The sequence below is a fragment of the Colletes gigas genome, unplaced genomic scaffold (assembly GCF_013123115.1).
Source record: "Colletes gigas isolate AHSC1104 unplaced genomic scaffold, ASM1312311v1 Colletes_gigas_Sc00072, whole genome shotgun sequence".
Taxonomy (NCBI): Eukaryota; Metazoa; Arthropoda; class Insecta; order Hymenoptera; family Colletidae; genus Colletes; species Colletes gigas.
The window spans coordinates 25,844-46,912 of NW_025106701.1; the positions used below are offsets into that span (position 1 = coordinate 25,844).

The 21,069-nt window shown below is 34.6% G+C and overlaps 1 protein-coding gene across 1 annotated transcript in view; it reads left to right on the forward strand.

Moving 5' to 3' along the window:
• Positions 1 to 402: 402 nt before the first annotated feature.
• LOC122403760 (soluble guanylate cyclase 88E) overlaps positions 403 to 21,069 on the forward strand; it is a 72,428-nt gene continuing 51,761 nt past the window's right edge. The window contains exon 1 of the mRNA XM_043407492.1: positions 403 to 1,163. The gene's annotated coding sequence lies outside the window, so the exon portion shown is untranslated. The remainder of the gene's footprint in view (positions 1,164 to 21,069) is intronic.

Sequence of the window (21,069 nt, forward strand, 5' to 3'; positions counted from 1 at the left end):
TAATTCTAGCACATAAATCAAGCTGCGTCTCACCAATAATATGAACAATGTTTATTTTGATATTGTCAACAATTTGTTGACATTTTTTAAGGTTAGCTTTTAGATTTACCGACAAAACCGGTAAACCGATTTACCGATATTACTAATAATTTTGTTCAGTAACTGTATCAACATAGAAGACCCTATTGTTTAAAAATTCGTTATGTAAATTGATTAATAAGTTTAATAATACGACAACAGTTTGTTGACATTTTTAAAGGTTAGTTGTTAGATTTACCGACAAAACCGGTAAACCGATTTACCGATATTACTAATAATTTTGTTCAATAACTGTATCAACATAGAAGACCCTATTGTTTAAAAATTCATTATGTAAATTGATTAATAAGTCTAATAATACGACCAAGATATCTTTGAATGATTGACGTAGTCGTACGTGGAGCGTTGAAATCGGCACTGGCACAATCAAGAATAACCAAACCGATTACCATTTTACTTTCTACGGGGCAGCGTTACGCTGCATGCAAATGTAATCCTCCTGGCGATTTGCTTACGCTTCGTCGCGATTTACGTCTGTTAAAGCTCGTTGGTAGTCGGTCTTGGTATATCGGCTTATTATATGAGCGGCGTACATCATCGCTTGACTTTCCGATCGAGTTTGCTGGCTAATAGCAGGAAACAGTGACCTTCTACGTAGACAGTGGTGTCTTGTATCGTGGCCAGTAAACGTATCCGATTCTGTCGACGGACACCGATAGTCCATGGCCTCTCCTCGATCGTTTTGTCACGCGAATAGCTTGGCACCGACCAATTCGCGACACCGGTAAAAGAAAAAAAAAAAAGATACGAAAATTAAACGTTTTGTGCACGATCTCCGAAACGATTCGATTTCTAACGATGACTAATTATCGTTTGCTATACGCGAACTCGTCGAGCGTTACCGTACGCGCAGAATTGGGATGATCGTCGTAGAATTCGTTCGTTGAAACACTTTTGACGAAAGCTTTTTCGACTCTCAACGAGCAATAGGAGATGCCTGTCTCGCGGTGGTTCGAGCAAACAATGTAACTATTCATTTCTAGTGCCTCGGATTAATGCAATTTCTTCAGGAACTTCGATATTCTAGTCGCTGGAAGAAGAAATCCGGTGTGGCGTGGGATGAGGTAAGTGCGCTATCTTTAATTAATTAACGAAACGGCGGAGTTCGCCGTTGGTTTTGCTTTTCAGTGGTAAGATTCGATAGCAATTTAATTAACTTCGTACGTCGGTGTTATCGTTATTATATAATTTTGTACCTATATTCTTTAGTTTTCAAGTTGTTAATGATTAGACATAAATAAATTATTTTCCTTCTCTGACCTTCAGTGGCCTTGAATCACGAGTCGCTAATATTAGATAAATATTAGACCATCCTACGAATTATTGTTAGTAGGAAGAAACAAAATTTGTCGTTCGAGGGGATTTTTGAAATTTTGAACGTTCCATCTTCGACAAACATTAATCATTTAAGAAAAGTAGGGCTTGTGTGAAAGCTTGAGGTTTCTAACTTTAGTTTACAAGTCTCAAAGGTTATAGACTAAATCCTCTGAAGAAGGTATTGCTATCTAAAATGTCATTTTTTCAACCTTCTTTGTAATTTTTTTTTGAATGGTAAGTAGGCTGTTTTGTACTGAAATTTCACAGATATATTTATTCATCTTGTTGAGCCGTTCATAATTTTGCGGCAATAAGCACGCAGCCAAGTAGCGACACCTATAATAAGGTTGAAGATTGTGCGGGGATTCCCGTATCTTTTGTTCGAGTCGAACCGCATGGTCGGCATTACTGAAAATTTATATTAAAGTATGTAATATGTAAAGAATAATTAAAGTGGTTGTGTTTAACATTTTAATATTGTCTATATATATATTTATTTAATCAGTTCCTATGCAAGGGGATCTGATATTTTTCAACACATCTTATAAGCATGTACAATATTTATTTCATTAAAAGATATTAAAAATTGTGGGAGTTATAACTTCTCGTTTAATGGCTCTTCTGAAAAAGGTGCTCTACTGGCTTCCACGATTCCATTATGTTTATTAGGAAGGGTGTCGTTATAGCAGGAATTAGGGAAAAGTCAAAATCTCGATAAATAAAGGTATGGCGGTACTTCAAGTTTCGAATTTTTATTTTTTAACCTCTCTTTTGTCCTTAGCATATTGAAAAAAATAGTAGTATTTAATGTTTTTTAATTTGAAGTCAATCGGTTTGCTAGATTTTGAAATATTATGGAAGTCAGTTTAAAAAAAACGCATTTAAACAAAAAGTTATAACTCCCACAATTTCTAATATTTTTCTTTTATTAATATTAAATTACATTTACAACTAGCTTCATTGAGCTAACCAGCAAATTTGATGAACTAAAAACATGGCTTGCATGCGGTAAACGCTCCGTAGCGTTGCCGCTTTCATTACATGTGATGTTCCTTCTTTTACGTAATTCTGCAAATTGGTCCTTTTGTTCCTTTTCAGTCTTCTGTATTGTGGTGCATGATTTAGATGCTTGACGTTATCGTTGGGCTGATTTAATATTCGTTTCCTGTGTGCTGTAGCAAATTTTTCTATCTGTTGTTTGATATTATGTATGCCCAAATCTTTATGTAAAGAATCTGAGGTGATGTACTATGTGGCAGTAATAATAGTTCTCAGTGCTTGTTCTGGAACTTTTGGATGATATCTATGGAAAATATACTACACATACTTATATATATTATACATATTATATCTGCAAAATCTCAATACAAAACAGCCTACCTATCATTGAAAAAAAATCACAAAAAAGGTCGAAAAAATGACAATCTAGACAGCAATACCCCCTCAAGTTGTAGTACATAACTACATATTTTATGACATAATCGTCACTTTCCGTAAAAAATTCGATTTCTCGTCGCAGTCAGAGCGATCAGAGCTCGCCTGGACTTACGAACGAACAGAAAATGGAGTCGTATCGTACAATTGGCAAGCTTTTCGTTCCAGAAAGCTCGTATGCAGGATTTGATATCCGGTGGCGCGGTATGAAATCGAAACGTCGATTTTCCACGGATAGTAACGTCGTGGACGAAGAAAAGGATTCCAATTAACGTTGAAACCTATCCGAGTAACAAGTTCGATCGGGGTAAGTCGCGTATACGTCGCGCATCCATGATATTCGTGTCTGCGCACAGTTTCCTTCGGGATTGATCCCGAGTATGCGCCCCAGCTGGCTATTTGTATGTTCACACACAGGAAAATAGTTGCTTAACGTGAAAGTGCTTCTGTTGTGTGGAGGTGGACTTGTTCCAACACCTGCTGCATCCCTTGAACCTCTTGTCACGTGGATCAGCCGACGGTTCGTATAACAGAATACCGACGAGATGAACCGCGACGAGATACCCGATCGTAATCACCTATCGACGGCGCAAATATATTTTTCGTCTCACGATATATGTGTATACATATACAGGGTGGTCCACCTAAACATTGCCATCTAAATATCTCCTTTACTCGTTATGCTATAACAAGTAATTCCTACGCAAGTTATACGACAACGAAATACTGATACAGCGTAAACAATTTTTTGGGTCCAAGGTTATTTTCTTCGCAATTTCTAAGGTCGTCAATGTTTTTTTTTTATTGCACAAAAGCTTAAATTTTTCTTTTTGATATGGTGGCATGTCCTTGAAATAACCTTCAATTGAGAGTAAAGGAAATATTTAGGTGGACCATCCTGTATATTTCACCTTGTAAACAAGTTTAGGAATGGCTTGGAACAAAAATTTGACGAATACGATGCATAGAAACGAATAAAATTACATTTTTTTTGCTTATTGTTTATTGTTATATTTTATAAATATATCTTTGGACAAACTTTCGAAAAAGACATACTTAAGATTTTTTTTTATACTCTGGATTCTTACGTATTTTGACGTGCTAATTATGAGTGTGATAGTGAAAATTGGCGCAAATTTTATTTTCATTGCGGAAACCATGAAAAACCATAAAAATCATAGTTTTTTTATTTACTTCCGTAAATAATGGGAATTTTGAAAAATATTTCAGATAAAGATTGTAGACCTCATCAGAATACACATATTATGTTGTATTCATTTTTGTCATAAAGACAATAATTTTTGAGAAAAACGATATTAAATGTTCAAAAGTTCATATAACTCATCCATCACAAATCAAGTTTTACTGTTAATTTCATTAGTTAATACTAGAAAGAGATACAGAAAAGCTGCTTTCTCGCCCACGTGTTTTCTGTATCATTGGATTTTTAACTTTCCATGCGTAGCGAGATCCTACCCTCTGCGGAAAGCTTCATCCACAAAAGGAATAATCCAGACCTAAACCTAAACCTACAATTAAACATTAAATTAAACGACTGTTCGTTATAAAAGAAATGAAACAACCTCATATAAACTAAAAAATGAACCTGTTTGTTCTAAAAAACGAAAACAAAGCGGATAGAACAATATCATGAAAACAAAAAAATAGTTTGCAATAAAAAAAAAAAGTTAAAGTGAAATTACCGCACGAAAACTAAAAAATAAAGGTAATCGTTTCCAAAAAATAAAAAATTTTAAGCTCTGCACAGTGTAAAGAACAGTGCAATCGAGGGTGGCTCCGTATAAGTGAATAATTACCTATCATTTTTTTCAGAAAGTATTATTCTTATGACAAAAATCGATAGGACATAAAATGTGTATTTTGATGAGGTGTACAACTTTTATCTAAAGTATTTTTCAAAATTCTCATTATTCACGGAAGTAAATAAAAAAACTAGGATTTTTATGGTTTTCTCATGGTTTCCGCTATGAAAATAAAATTTGCGCCAATTTTCACTATCACACTCATAATCAGCACGTCAAAATACGTAAGAATCGAGAGTATAAAAAAAATCGGAAGTATATTCTTTTCGGAAGTTTATCCAATATACCTTTTCTAGGTTGCGTAGGACACCCTGTATAAATGTATTAAGGACTAATATATAGCTGTCCAAGTAGGGTTTGAATTATTAATTCTTAGGTGACGAGGGTATGCCTTTATGGAGGAAAATAATCCTTTTCATTTTCGTAGTCGTGACTATGGAAATTCGGGAAAGATCTTTCCGAGTAGGCATTACGGTGAATGGTATAAATGTAATAAGGGTACAGTTTTGTAGGGTTTGAATTATTAATTCTATCGTGATAAGGAGATGCTTTTAGAGAAGAACAGAATATTTTTCGTTTTCACAATTATGACGATGCAAATTTAGGAACGAAGCGTTAGCAAGGGTTACATAATTGAAGAATCCTTGTTAACCCATTTGCACCATTAAGCGGAATAATTTGTACATAATAACTGTTGTTTATCGTCAAAAGTGGAATATTCAAAAACTATAAAAAATTATTGAACAATATATAAAAAATGTTAAAATTATATTTAATAAATATTTTAAAAACGAAAAGTCTAGAGAGATTTCATCTACCAATAGTTCACTGGTTGCCATTTAAACAATGTACTTTATGTAAATCGATAACAGTTAAAAGAGAAACTGTTTTCAGATGTGACATTTAAGATGATCCATTACGTCTCGATCATTTTAAAGACTATCATACTGATTAAAAAATTTTAATATCTATTTTACGTTTATTTACCGTATAGCTATGCAAAAAAAAAAATATTCATGTTTGAACATCATATAAAATGGTTCTATTTTGAAATATGTATAATTTTTTAAAGACTTTTAGTCAAGTATCTCTGATTTATAAAGCAAGTTATTTAGAGTGAAGATGCAAAGTGTCAAAGTTGAAACATTTTTTCTCCATAAAAAAATGTCATATGTTGCGATAGAAATAAATCGGTATGTAATCTCAGTTTAATTTATGTCTACATTAGTTTCCGAAGGTTACACAATTTTTAGCGAACCACAATTATTGCCATTTCTATTTTGTTTAGTGAACATGTCACATTGTTATATTGTTTTGTAATTATTTAAAGCAACAAGATAGATATTACGTTCTGCCATCTGCCGGAGGCTATTATTACGTATCACAGATACATAATAACTCTATTATAATAACAATTGTGACGATCTACGGATTATAGGAAATTTTTAAACAATCGAGTATTTTGAGACTCAAATTATAGATTATTCATAAATAAAAAGTTCACATTAAATCATATATAAACTTTTTTGTCGATTTTTTCGAAACACAGATTTATACCACTTTCAAAGTAAACTTTCACTTTTTATTTAAATTTTAAAAATTAATTTATAAAGAAAATTTTGCTGATGTCGCGAAAGACACCAGTGTACCATTCCCAGCGTTAAAAGTTCCCAAATAATTTGTATTTGTAAAAGCCAACAATTCCATTCGATCTATAAAATGTGTCCACTAAAAGTTATTGGAACGTTCGAGGCGTTCTGTTTCAGTCGATGAGAACGACATAATTTTTCAATCGCCCTCTCGATACCACTTCGTAAATTATAGACGCTACGGAAAGTAGAACGTTTCCCGTTACGTCCACATGGCGCACGCTCATCCAGAAACGGCAACCCTCCTACCCCATTGGACTTAATATCAATTTAGAGCACAATACAGGGAGTATTTCGATGTAGTCTAATTTGCTTGAACGTTCATTAAGTATACCAGGACAATTATAACCGTATCTAGTAATGACGAGGACGCACGAGTTGGTCAGATGGTTGCAACGCGTGCCCTTAAGGGGTTTATTAGCGATAAGAAATACTAAATTGCGAGCTCCGAGAAGATTAAGAATGAAAAGAGAGCAATGGAAAAAAGGAAAAATTTACTATATTACTTATTCTCGGTAATTTTAAGCAGTGTTCTTCATACAAAAATTCGTAATTTTATCTCAATATAAAATAATATAGAAATTAAACACATATTTTTATTTACTGGAATCGATTCCCTAGGTAATTCTACGTAAAAAATGATTAAGGCACCATGTTCAAAAAATCAATATTTCGTTAGATATACAGGATGATCTATAACTTCCAAAGTATGTATGCATTGCTCGAAAAAATTTTTGTAGGCGAAGGCATCTCGGAGATTTGAATGCCAACTTTGGTTTCTTAAGTGGAATACTATACATTTTATACCAAAATATGAAAGAATATTTTAAACCTAATAACTAATGAGTAATTTGTCTCTGTTTCTTGAAAAGTTTCTTAGCGAAATATTAAACTGGACACTCAACTTTATCACAGATTTCTACAGAACAGTGAAAATTAGAAAGAAATAAAAAATAGAGTGAAATTGCTCATTAGTTATTAGGTTAAAGGGTGTCGTCTCTGATCCGTACAGAAAAGCTGTTATTATTAATACGTTACAAATCAAACGAACGTTTCTGTTAGTTTTAAGGCATTTTCTCGATCTTCTAAAGTAGTTGGTGCGGATGAAATTTGAGATTTTCTGTACTTTTATACAGGGTTGTATCTCGAATTAGGTAACAGATAGAAAAAAAACTGTGAAGGGAAAAGTTGAATGATACGATAGTGTCTATTTTTCTGTGATTTTATTTCTTTCATATGTGCAACGGTGCACCAGAACAATGCAGATGCATTTTTTTTTTAATTAAATTGCATATTTTTATTTACCGAAATGGACTCCCCAGGTAATATTACGTAAAAAATCATTAGGGCACCATGTTTAAAAAATTAACATTTCGTTAGATATACAGGATGGCTTATAACTTCCAAAGCATGCATTGCACAAAAAAATTTTATATAAAAAAGTTGCATAGTTTGAAGGGGTACACTATGTATTGCATTTGTCTCTTTTGTAGGCAAAGGCATCTCGGAGATTTGAATGCCAACTTTGGTTTTTTAAGTGGAATGCTATACATTTTATAGTCTAATAGGGAAGAATATTTTAAACCTAATAACTACTGAGTAATTTCATTTTATTTCTTGACAATTTTCTTAGCGTAATATCAAATTGGACACTCAACCTTATCACAGGTTTCTGCAGAACAGTGAAAATGAGAAAGATGTTACATATCATTCATGCATGGGGCTGAAACGTTTGGTGACTTGGGCGTTGGCTCGAGCATCTAGCGTGCAACCCTTTGAACGGGGTTGACTCATGCCGTATGCGCACACCCGGCCCAATTTTCATTGCCTTTTATGGTAATGCCCCGCCTTAGTACTGAGCATTTTCAACTATATAAGGGCCGCGGTTTCTTACTCGGGGAGCTCAGTTTTACCTAAACTCTTGGCACGACGTTACTGTGACACTCAGGGCAAGATCGGGCTATAATCCCCTTCAAGCAACTATCTACGACTATCTACCTTAGCGGTTTATAAGTGAGTGTCCATTAATCGAGTAGAGCTCCCGCGAACGCGCCGCGTAAAAGCCGATAACAAATCTTTCGCCTTCGAGGCAATTTAGCAATTGTACAACTTCTTGTAAATCCATAGCTGTACTTGAGCATCGTCAAAAATATATATTCAAGTTATTATTCCTTACGTGTGTTATTCACTCAAAGCAACCCTGAACCATATTAACCGTAAGGCTAGGGGTATCTCACGAACCCGGTACACCTTTACCGCTCGAGGTGTACCATCACGACAGAGAGCAAGATCCTAAAACATCCTAAAAACCTACGTGGCTCCCAGGGTATAAAGTCCCTGGTTCGTCCACTCCTACTAGCGGCTCCCAGGGTATAGAGCCCCTGGTTCGTCCGTGAAACCATTCATTTTCCCTATAAATCTAACCCCGTGGCTCCCAGGGTATAGAGCCCCTGGTTCGTCCGGACCTCCTTTCTTTTCCTAACCATACCCAAAACCACCGGTCGAGTACTGCCCCTCGACCGAATCCAGGATCTCGCGTTCCCGCTCGTAACAAAGAAATAAAAAATAAAGTGAAATTGCTCATTAGTTATTAGGTTTAGGGCTAATGCAGATTAACACTCTTTTACTCAAAATTTGATACTCTTCCATATTTTGATATAAAAAGAATAGTATTTCCTTTAAAAAAACAAAGTTGACCTTCACATTTTCGAAACGCCTTCACCCATAAAAAAATAAATTTATTCTATATTAATTCAAGATTATATATTTATAAATTGATTAGGAATTTGATAAACCCATAAATAATATATAGATTATTAAACTCTCGGTATACAGGGTGTTTGGCCACCCTTGGGAAAAATTTTAATGGGAAATTCTAGAGGCCAAAATAAGACGAAAACCAGGAATACCAATTTGTTGATTGAAGTTTCGTTAAAAAGTTATTAATAAAATTATTGTTAAAAATTCTTAATAAAATTTGATCACGTACTCGAATTTTTTACTCGAAAGTGCGTAGGATTTCAGGGGTGTGTCTATTCACCAAAAATGATTGCAATTGACCCCTGCTACCGAAAATAATTTTTCTAGAACGATTTGAAATTTTTTTTTCGCCGAAAAATTTCAGCAGTACGATTTTTCTTAGAAATTCGTTTTTGATTTTTAATAATTTTGTTTGACGCCCTACAGAAAAGTTGTCTAATACTTTTTTGTAGGTATCCACGAGCTATACTTCAGAAAAAAGTTTCATTGAAACTTATGAGCCGTTTATTTTGAAAGTGGCCTAAGTCCATTTATCTTCAAATCGAGATATTTAAAGGTTTGCGTTTCAATGAATTTAAAAATATACGTATAGGATACTAATGAGTCATACTGCTTAAGTGTATCTAAGGGTGTTAAATTTATAGTCCCTATTAAAATAGTGGCAATTATTAAGTGAATAATATGCGTTTTCTGATCAAGAATGGAGTTAGGCCACTTTCAAAATTAACAACCAGATTCATTATAAAATTTGAAGGTGCCCAAGTCTATTCAACATAATTTAAGATGCTTCAAATTGAAAAAAACAATACTGAATTTGTTGGATTGTTGGAACATATATATATAAATGTTTAATAATGATTAATGATACAGAATTGATACATGGTACACGCGACAACACACAACGACGGCACGACAAAAACGTGATGGCAAAGCAACACAACGCTTATGCGCGCGTTCTCTCTCGCGCATGTTCCTCTGCGCATACCCACAGGCGCACGCTACGGGTGTGTGTCAAACTTCCATCAATCCCCCACTTTTGGCACACATCTATTCCTCGCATACAATCTATTTCATAAACATTCGCAATCTCTTTACATGAACAGTCATTACACTGTGTGGTAACGCTTTGGTGAAAATATCCGCCACATTATCGCCAGAAGATACATACCTCAGCTTTATCAATCCCTCTTCACACTTTTCCCTAGTAATGTGATATGCAATGTCTATATGTTTCGACTTCGATCGCTCTACTCTATTCAATGTGAAGTCGATAGCTGATCTATTATCACATCTGATAATATATGGTTCACGCGGTACATTAATGCTAATCAGTCGCTGTAACTCTTTGTACATCATATTTATCCAAATCGCTTCTTTCACAGCACATTCCAACGCTATATATTCCGCCTCCATGGTAGATGTGGATATGGATCTCTGTTTATTTGACTTCCAAGAGATTGGATTTTCCCCTAGATAAGTTATCATTCCGCTGTAGGATTGCCTATCGTCAATGTCGGCTGCCCAGTCCGCATCGCTAAATATTTCTATTTCACTATCTCCTTGACTATATACCATACATCTCTCTTTTGTAGTGGATAAATATCTTAATACTCTTTTTGCTTGCATCCAGTGCATTTTACCGGGATCTGATACAAATTGTGCCAACTTCGATGTCGCATACATTATATCTGGTCGAGTCGCCAACGCTATGTACATTAGTGATCCTACCAGCCGTCTATATGGCATATTTTTCATCTCTTCTCTTTCAACTTCATTTGAAGGGCTATCCTGCTTTGATAACTTTATACCTGCCTCGATTGGTGTTTTTGTGGTTTTACATTCCATCATATTGTATTCATCTAATAATTTCTGTATATATAATTCTTGTGACAGTTTCATAGTTTGATTAATATATTTAATGCTTATCCCTAGTAAGTAAGACGCTATTCCCAAATCCCTTATTTCGTATTGTGATGTTAATAACACTTTAACTCGTTTTATTTGATCTACATTTTTGCTAAATAATACTATATCATCGACGTAAATAGTTAAAATGAGATCACGATCATATACGTAGACACAGTTATTGCCTTTTAATCTTTGGAATCCGTTTTTAACTAGGAACATATCAATTGCATCATTCCAATTCCGACCTGATTGTTTCAACCCGTAAATCGGTCTTTTCAATTTTTTTTTTTTGCTACCTTTGTATCTGCTTCGCTATATCCTGGTGGTAACTCCATGTATATTTCCTCAGTTAGTTCTCCATACAAATATGCACATTTAACATCCAAATGATGTGCCTGCCAACCTTCACACACTGACATCGCCAATAGCAGTCTAATAGTTGACATGTTGGCAACTGGAGCATATGATTCAAAATAATCTACATTTTTCTTTTGACCATACCCCTGTGCTACTAATTTCGCTTTGTACCTAACAACTTTCCCAGTGGGATCCGTCTTGACTTTGTAAACCCATTTACTGCCGATGCATGACATATGTTCGACTCTATTTACAACCTCCCACGTATTTCTACTTTCCAAGCTCTGTAATTCATCATCCATTGCTGTTTTCCATTGTTCAGATTGAGGTAATGACATCGCTTGCTCAAACGTTGTAGGTTCGATTATCTCTGTTAGGTTTATTTCAATATCTTTTAGGTTTACCTTTACAACCCCATGGATTTCTAATAACAATTTCTCTTTCTCGTATTTCTTGCGAACTGCTAACATCGCTATCCACATTCGGTTCTACTGTATCCTTTTCTAATAACGGTACATTTTCTACGGGTACATTACCTGTTGATTCATCCAGCTTCACTTCTTCCTTCTTAATTTCTATCTCATCTGTTACATCACTAGCTCTATTTTCGTTGTCAGATGGTATTTCATATGTTTCTTTTCCATAAATGTATTGAAATCCACATAATTCTTCGACAAAATCTACGTGTTTACTATGTATAATGTCGTCTTTCGAAGGATCGAATAGCCTATATCCCTTTGTTTGTGTCGAATACCCTACAAATATACAGTGACTCGCATTAATATTCGGACACCATGCTGTGTGCGAGATTATTGCTCTATATATTTGTTTACAATAGTGTTATTGAATTGTTTTTTTCGTAATATATTAAAACACTTATCGTAGTTAGTAGAAACATAAACTTTATTTATTTCACACACATAGTTTTTTGCAAAATAAGTGATAAAGTCAAGAATGTCGAAATTTAACATCGCAAAAATATTCGGACAGTGAATAACTTACATAAATTTTATATAAAATATACATATTTTTTGAACAGTATTAATATTTCGTAGGTTGACCCTTTTGTCTTATTACTTCCTGTAATCGTTTGGGCATATTGGATATAATTTTATTTAAATATTCCTGTGTTATACATTTCCATTCTTGTAATAAACGTTCTTTTAATTCTTTTATTGTTTTTATGGGTGTTGTTCGAATTTTACGATCCAATTGATCCCATAAATTCTCAATAGGATTTAAATCTGGCGATTGAGGCGGAGGGTGTAACACTTTAGGACAGGTATATAGTAAGTATTCCTGTACGATTCTCGATTTGTGCTTAGGATCGTTGTCCTGATAAAACTTAAAACTATTGCGTATGTTCATATTAACAGCACTTTTGATTAAATTTTGTTTCAATAAGTCTAAATATTTCATCTTATCTAAAATGCCGTCGATAAAAACTAGTTCACCAACACCTGCAGTTGAAATGCAACCCCACACCATTACACTGCCGCCGCCGTGTTTCACTGTTGCTCTCAAATTTTTTAATTTCAATTCTTCGTTGACTTTACGCCATATCGTTCTTCGTCCATCTGACCCAAAAAGATTAAATTTGCTTTCATCCGCAAATATTACATTATTCCACCATGTTTGGTCTTTAGAAACGTAGTCTTTAGCAAAATTTAATCGTTTCTTACGATTCACTTCGTTTATATATGGTTTTCTTCGTGGAACCCTGCCGTTGTATCCATGGTTTTTAAATACCCGACGCACTGTGTCGGGATGCACTTTCTTTCCAGATTCTTGGAATAATTCGGCAGCTAGTTTTATAGCACTTTCTTTAGGATCATTCTTTATTTTTCTAACAATCTTGCGTTCTTCGCGAGAATCTAATAATTTTGGACGTCCCTTTTGCCGAATTGAATCGATTCGATCTTCATGAATATACCTGTGTACAATATCTGCTACAGTACTCTTGCTTACATTTAGCAATTTGGCTATTTCTCGATATGATTTTCCCTTTTCTTTGTGGTAAATAACCAGTTGTCGAATTTCAAAGGATGTATTTTTGCCTTTTCGTCCCATATTCACTAATAATACGTCTACTATTAACGAAGTCAATAACAGTACTGACTCTTGGATGCACGCTAGACGTTATGTTTACAAACAATGTACACTAGCAAAATAACCGACTGGATCCAACGACTTACTACAGCCAGTAAACTGTTGTGTCCGAATATTTTTGCGATGTTAAATTTCGACATTCTTGACTTTATCACTTATTTTGCAAAAAACTATGTGTGTGAAATAAATAAAGTTTATGTTTCTATTAACTACAATAAGTATTTTAATATATTACGAAAAAAACAATTCAATAACACTATTGTAAACAAATATATACAGCAATAATCTCGCACACAGCATGGTGTCCGAATATTAATGCGAGTCACTGTACATTCTTTCGCTCTTGTATTGAGCTTATGTTTATCGTATCCCGAGAGATGCACATACGCCAAACATCCATACGTTTTTAAATGTTTCACGCTTGGTCTGTTTCCAGTCCAAATCCCTTCCGGAACATTGTCGTCGATTGCCGAATGCTTGACTCTATTTTTGGTATAACATGCAGCAAGCAACGCCTCTGCCCAAAACCTTTCAGGTAATTTTGCTGTCTTTAGCATCGCACGCACTAAGTTCATTAGGGTTCGGTTAACCCTTTCGGCTACACCGTTCATTTGCGGTGTATATGCAATTGTACGCTCATGTCTTATACCTAATTTATCAAATAATGTTGCTAATTCCTTGTTACAAAATTCTAATCCGTTGTCAGTCCTTATTCTTTTTATTTTTCTATTCAGTTCTCTTTCTACTCTAGCTATATATTTTTGTACGAAACTGGATACTTCGTCTTTACCTTTTAAACAATATATTGTTGTTTTCCTCGAATAGTCATCAGTGAGAGTAAGAAAATATTTTGAACCCCCCATTGATTTTACTGGTAACGGTCCACATAAGTCTGAATGAATTAAATCCAATACGGCTTTTGTTTGTCTACCTCCCATGCTCTTACATGGAGCTTTCACAGATTTACCTATGCTACATCCATTACAATGAATATCCTTTATATTTAAATTTTCCAAGCCTCTAACTAAACTCTTACTTGATATCTCTTGAATATTTCTTGTACTTATATGGCAAAATCGTTGATGCCATTTCTCACTATCATTTAACTTATCGTTTTTGACAATATGTATGTGTTTCCATTCAATCTGACCTGCCTTTAGTTACACTAGCTCTAACGATATATAACCCATTTTTACTAAATGCTTCCCCCACTATCGTCTTATTTCTTTTATTTAGGATACTTAATCTATGATTATCTATTATTAATCGTTTCTGCTTATTCTCTATTTGTGAAACTGATAATAAGTTTCTCCTTACATTAGGAACATGGTACACATTGCTCAAAGTTATATCAAAAGTATTATTGTTTACGTAAGTCTCTATATTAATATCACCGATTCCTATTGCTTTTATATTATCTTACGCCCTGTTATCAGCTGAGTAAATTGTTTCATTCGCTATAGATTTATAATTCACAAACCAATCCCTATGTTTACATATGTGATGAGTCGCACCACTATCCATCAACCAAGAATCATCTAATTGAACATTGTTTAGTTCCGATAAAAACATATCTTTCTGCTTATACTGCTTATCATTAGACGTACCCTGTTTCCACTTTGTTATTGCACTTTGTGTCCTTGTTTTACAATACTGTGCAAGGTGTCCCTGTTTACCGCACTTGAAACATTTCCTTTCATCCTTCCTATATTCCTTTGGTTGATGATACGCTTCTCTGGTTTGATGAGACACTGCTCTGGTTTGATGGTGCGCTTCTTTTCTTTCTTCGAGGTTACTGATCTCCTTCGCTGCTCTCCTGTCGTACTCGTTCAACAATATCCCTTTTATTTCTGACGACTTAAACTTTTCGTCATCAAGGTTCGCCAATGCCATGATAATTCCTTCATACGTATCTGGTAATCCACATAGCATTGCATATGCTAAATCGTCATCTCTGATTTCATGACCTGCTTCTTTAAGACTGTCGCTGCATGTCTTTATTCTTCCTAGATACGACATCATTGTTTCATCGTGCTGAAGCTTTATTGAAACCATTTGTTTCTTGAGCTGTAGTATTCTGGGCCTCGACTTTGGTTCGAATACCTTTGTTAGTGCATCCCAAGCTTCAGATGCTTTTGTGCAGTCCATAATGTGTATTTGATGTTCTGGCTCAATACTTAGTGCAATCGTGGCCAACGCTTTGTCTTCTTTATGTCTAAAGATTGCCTTTGCTTCATTGTCCTCGATCGGTTCAACAACTTCACCGTTCACGTATTGCCATAAATCACGTTGTACTAGAGCCATTTTCACATTAAACTTCCATGACCGGTAATTGTTACCATTTAATTTATCTATCCGATCAGTTTGCATTGAAGTAGCCATTTTTTTCTTTATTTATTTGTTGAACTTATTTCTTTATAATCTTTGGAACACGTGGTTATTCGCACATAACTTCACTTTCAAATACACCTTTCTTTCTATTTATGCGTGTCCTTTTATCTCCACTTCCATTCGCGCAAGGGAACCGTTCCTGGGCCCATAACCTTGTTGGATTGTTGGAACATATATATATAAATGTTTAATAATGATTAATGATACAGAATTGATACATGGTACACGCGACAACACACAACGACGACACGACAAAAACGTGATGGCAAAGCAACACAACGCTCATGCGCGCGTTCTCTCTCGCGCATGTTCCTCTGCGCATACCCACAGGCGCACGCTACGGGTGTGTGTCAAACTTCCATCAGAATTTATTTTACATATCTTTAAAACACTTTGGAAACATAATTTATGCCATTCAAAACATTTTTTAACTACATAACGTACAAAATTACAAACATAAATTTATTACAAAACAATTTACTACTCATCTACATTTTGTGCGTGTGAAAGGGATTTGAAGAAATTATGATGTTCCGGTGGTATATATCGTAATAGGTCAATTATGTCCTTGAATTTTGTTGTTGTAATTTGTCTGATATTTTTATACAGTGGTGTCAATAGAATATTTTCGAACTTTCTTGGTCTACCCCGACGTGGTAATAAATTCAGGACTTTAAAATTTTCATTCTCATTCATTGATGTCTTATAGAAAATTTTATACGGTTCATTTCTGACAAAACGCATCCAACATATTTTTAACCAGTTTATTGATTCTCCATCAGAATTCTTTACCCTTGTTACGAGCGGGAACGCGAGATCCTGGATTCGGTCGAGGGGCAGTACTCGACCGGTGGTTTTGGGTATGGTTAGGAAAAGAAAGGAGGTCCGGACGAACCAGGGGCTTTATACCCTGGGAGCCACGTAGGTTTTTAGGATGTTTTAGGATCTTGCTCTCTGTCGTGATGGTACACCTCGAGTGGTAAAGGTGTACCGGGTTCGTGAGATACCCCTAGCCTTACGGTTAATATGGTTCAGGGTTGCTTTGAGTGAATAACACACGTAAGGAATAATAACTTGAATATATATTTTTGACGATGCTCAAGTACAGCTATGGATTTACAAGAAGTTGTACAATTGCTAAATTGCCTCGAAGGCGAAAGATTTGTTATCGGCTTTTACGCGGCGCGTTCGCGGGAGCTCTACTCGATTAATGGACACTCACTTATAAACCGCTAAGGTAGATAGTCGTAGATAGTTGCTTGAAGGGGATTATAGCCCGATCTTGCCCTGAGTGTCACAGTAACGTCGTGCCAAGAGTTTAGGTAAAACTGAGCTCCCCGAGTAAGAAACCGCGGCCCTTATATAGTTGAAAATGCTCAGTACTAAGGCGGGGCATTACCATAAAAGGCAATGAAAATTGGGCCGGGTGTGCGCATACGGCATGAGTCAACCCCGTTCAAAGGGTTGCACGCTAGATGCTCGAGCCAATGCCCAAGTCACCAAACATTTCAGCCCCATGCATGAATGATATGTAACACCCTTTTAAAAATTGCGTCTTCGAATAATTTTGTTGATACAAAATCTTCTTGTCTCATTTCATTTACAATAAAATTATTACTTTTCCGACACTTTTTAATAATCTCGTAATAATCTCGGGGAACGAACAGTAAATTATTTTTTTTTAATGACATTTCTACCACGCCAAAATCTCTATCATTTGGTAAAAACGAATGTCCTGATATTACAAATTTGTGATCTATGATTTCCACATTATTTTCCAAAGTTTGGACAATTTTTAACCACATTAAAGCTACTTTAATGTTTCTATTTTGCCCGGCGCACATGTCACTGTAAGCTATAATGTGTCTTTCACTTCTTAAATTTTTAACATGTTTTAGGATGCATGAAACAATTTCTTGAGCACCTCTGAATGCAATAGTTTCATCCCAAACGTACATGTAAACATTAAATATCTTGATTTAAGTATAAATGGAGTTAGGCCACTTTCAAAATAAACGGCTCATATTCACTATTGTAGGAGTTATGGCTGTTTGAAAATTGGACCATTTTTATGGGGTTTTTCTCATTTTGGGGGGGTCAAGAATCAACTTTTTTAATATGTTTAGAATTTCTACATATTCTTCACTAAAATACGCGTCGTTTGCATTTGAAACATTAAAATTGTCCAATCCGTTCAGGAGTTATGATGTGTTAAAGATTTACATGAAATTTTGGGCAAACATTTCTGGCCAAAAATTATACTTTCGACGAGGAATTTTTTTCTCAAAAGTGGTTAGGATTTTGGGGGTATGTCTTTTCACCAAAAGTGATTGTAATTGATCCCCGCAATCGAAAATAATTTTTTCAGAATGATTTGAAATTTTTTAATTTAATTTTTTAATAACTTTTTAACGAAGCCTCAGTCAACAAATTGATATTCTTGATTTTCGTCTTATTTTGGCCTCTAGAATCTCCCATTAAAATTTTTCCCAAGGCTGTCCGAACACCCTGCATATTAATAGATGTGTAGGTACATAGTGTACCTTTTAAAACCACGCAACTTCTTTATACTGTTGAGCAACGCATACTTTGGAGGTGCACAAGTTGCGTAGACCATCCTGTATTTATCTTTGAGGGTTTCCGCTATATAGCTTATTTGAGTCGTGTCTAATCAACACGAATAAACGTTCAGTTTATTTAAAAATCAATCATTCGGTTATGCGATTTAGAAACTATTAAATATCAATCGTACAATGTAATTGTGAATTGTTAAATGATTTTTGAAAACTGAAACAACCTTACTTGCATAGTTAAGTGTAACTCTTTTTCCCACTGCATAATGTCGTGAGAGAATTTTGAGTTCATTGCTCGATGCCGAATATATCTTCCAATCGTCTTTTATCATGTTCAAAAGACTCCTTATCTGTATTCGGAATTTAAGTTCATTCGACGCGATCGTTCGGTGCTAACTGGTACGCAAAATATTGAGGACGTACCTGTTCGCCGTTAAAAATAAAGTTGAAAAATTTGGCGGTGCACATACAGTTGATGATGAAAGGTGCAAAACTTTCCATGAACGAATCGACGTCACCTACGTTAAACGCTGTTACCATTCCGCCACCATAAAATCTCAAACACACCATTACGTGAAAAATTGCTAAGAGTGAGCAATGTCACATGACCATGTAACATTTTCGTAAAAGAATTTTTATGTGTAACACTTTTTAAGTTATCGTATACAAAGTCAGTGTTACTATTGATTAATGATTGTAATATTCGTAAATCGGTTTTGATTGATTTATTAACAATCCCTACTATTGATCGTAGGGTTAAGTTTGCGAAGTCTACAATGAATTTTTACAATACTATTGATAAATATATTAGGTCGTCCCATAAGTTGGTGCCGTCCGATATTCTGAAATTGACGAGGATAACATTTGTAATTTAATAGAAAACACACAAAGTTTGTCAGTTCAGAGAATTTCTGAAATTTTAAACATACTAACATCAACGATTCATAAAAATTTAAAACAAATAGATATTGTGTTAAAGCTTGGATTCCACTCTGGCCAGCACAACAAAATGTTTTTGAACATACTTGAGCCTGATTGTATGACTATTCTTTTATTTTTATAATTCAATCAAACCTTATAAGACATAAAATACAATAGTCTCTAGGTTTATTAGTGGGAAAACAATTTGAAAATGTCAACGTTCTAATAAAAAGCGTTGAACTACATTTTAATGAAAAATCAAAGAAGTTTTTGATTCAACATTTTTGTTTTGTATTGTTTGTATCAATGATACAATAGTTCTGCCAAAGGAAGAGGAGGTGTTGTCGAACGAGAAGAGATTTACTGTTTACATAAAATTCCATTACAATTTTAAAATATTCCTTTAAGTTGTAATAAAAAAGTCGGCACCAATATATGGGATGAACTAATACTATTAAAAATACATAATAAAATTTCATGCAACTATTCTAACAATTGTATTAAAATCATATTAAAGATGTCAATGGGTGACAATCTTACTATTTCTACAGGGTGTTGCCAGATGGATGGTACTATCGGGCAGGAGGCGAAAATAAGTCAAAAAAAAGGAATAACATTTTTCCGTTTGCAGTTTCCTTTACAAGAAAATCGACTTTGAAAATTGTGTCAAGCCTGTTATCATATTCGTTCATAGCATATAATGAAACTAAACCTTATAAAAAATAAAATACAACAGTCTTCAGGTTTATTAGTATAGTGAGTTATTATAAAATAATATAGAAATTGAACGTAGAGTCGTATAACAACTCGGATAAGTTTTTGTTCCTTTAACATGCGATAGAATATCTATAATTCAAATTTCAATTTTCATTCAACCATTAATGAATAAACAGTTGTTTATCTTTTATTCGTTATACAAGATTTTTATGTAGGCAAAAAGTTAGTCTATTTTCGGTATCCAGCGATTGCGACTTATGGTAGGTATTGTTCAGCGGGGACAGATGTTCCCAACTTGTTGCGAACTCGTATTTATAGAAACTTCCATATGAGGAAAGTTTTCTTTCCACGTTGTGTGTCTCAATATTTGGAGTCAAAATGTCTCCTAAGTCATTCGTTTTGTAAAAATTAAATTTCGAATGTGTATCAGGTGCATCTGTAAAGCATTTGGTAAGCAAATTTGAAGAACTTGTTTGATATTCTGTGTCAATAGTGTTGGCAAAGGAAAGAAAAGAATCTCTTGCTGAATAAGAAAACTAAATTAAATATTTTGATAACTAGAAACTTTAATAGAAGCTGACCTATCACAGAGTTTTTAATTTAAAAAACTTCAATTTTGATCGTCCATACGCGTTCAAGAATTCCCCGGAAGCGGCGTGCAATTTAAAAAGACGCGAATTCCTTTTCTAAATTCTGAGATAATGTTGCAAGAAAAGTTTCCTCGAACGCAATGCGAATTTTTTATCGCAAGGCACCAGAGATCGTTTTCCTCATTATTCTCGGTGCGTCAGAATTCGCCAGAAGAAGAAGTAACATATTTTTTAAATATATCAAGTTATTACGATTCTTCGTTCTCTCTCCGATTCTGGAATAATGTTTCCCCAAACTCGACTCATTAAAGTCGAAACGAAACGTAAACCTTTCGTTGGTAAGGTTTCTTTTTCATTTCAGTTCACATTTTCATTTTGGATCTTATTATACGTATATTGAATTTTATTAAACATCATTGGA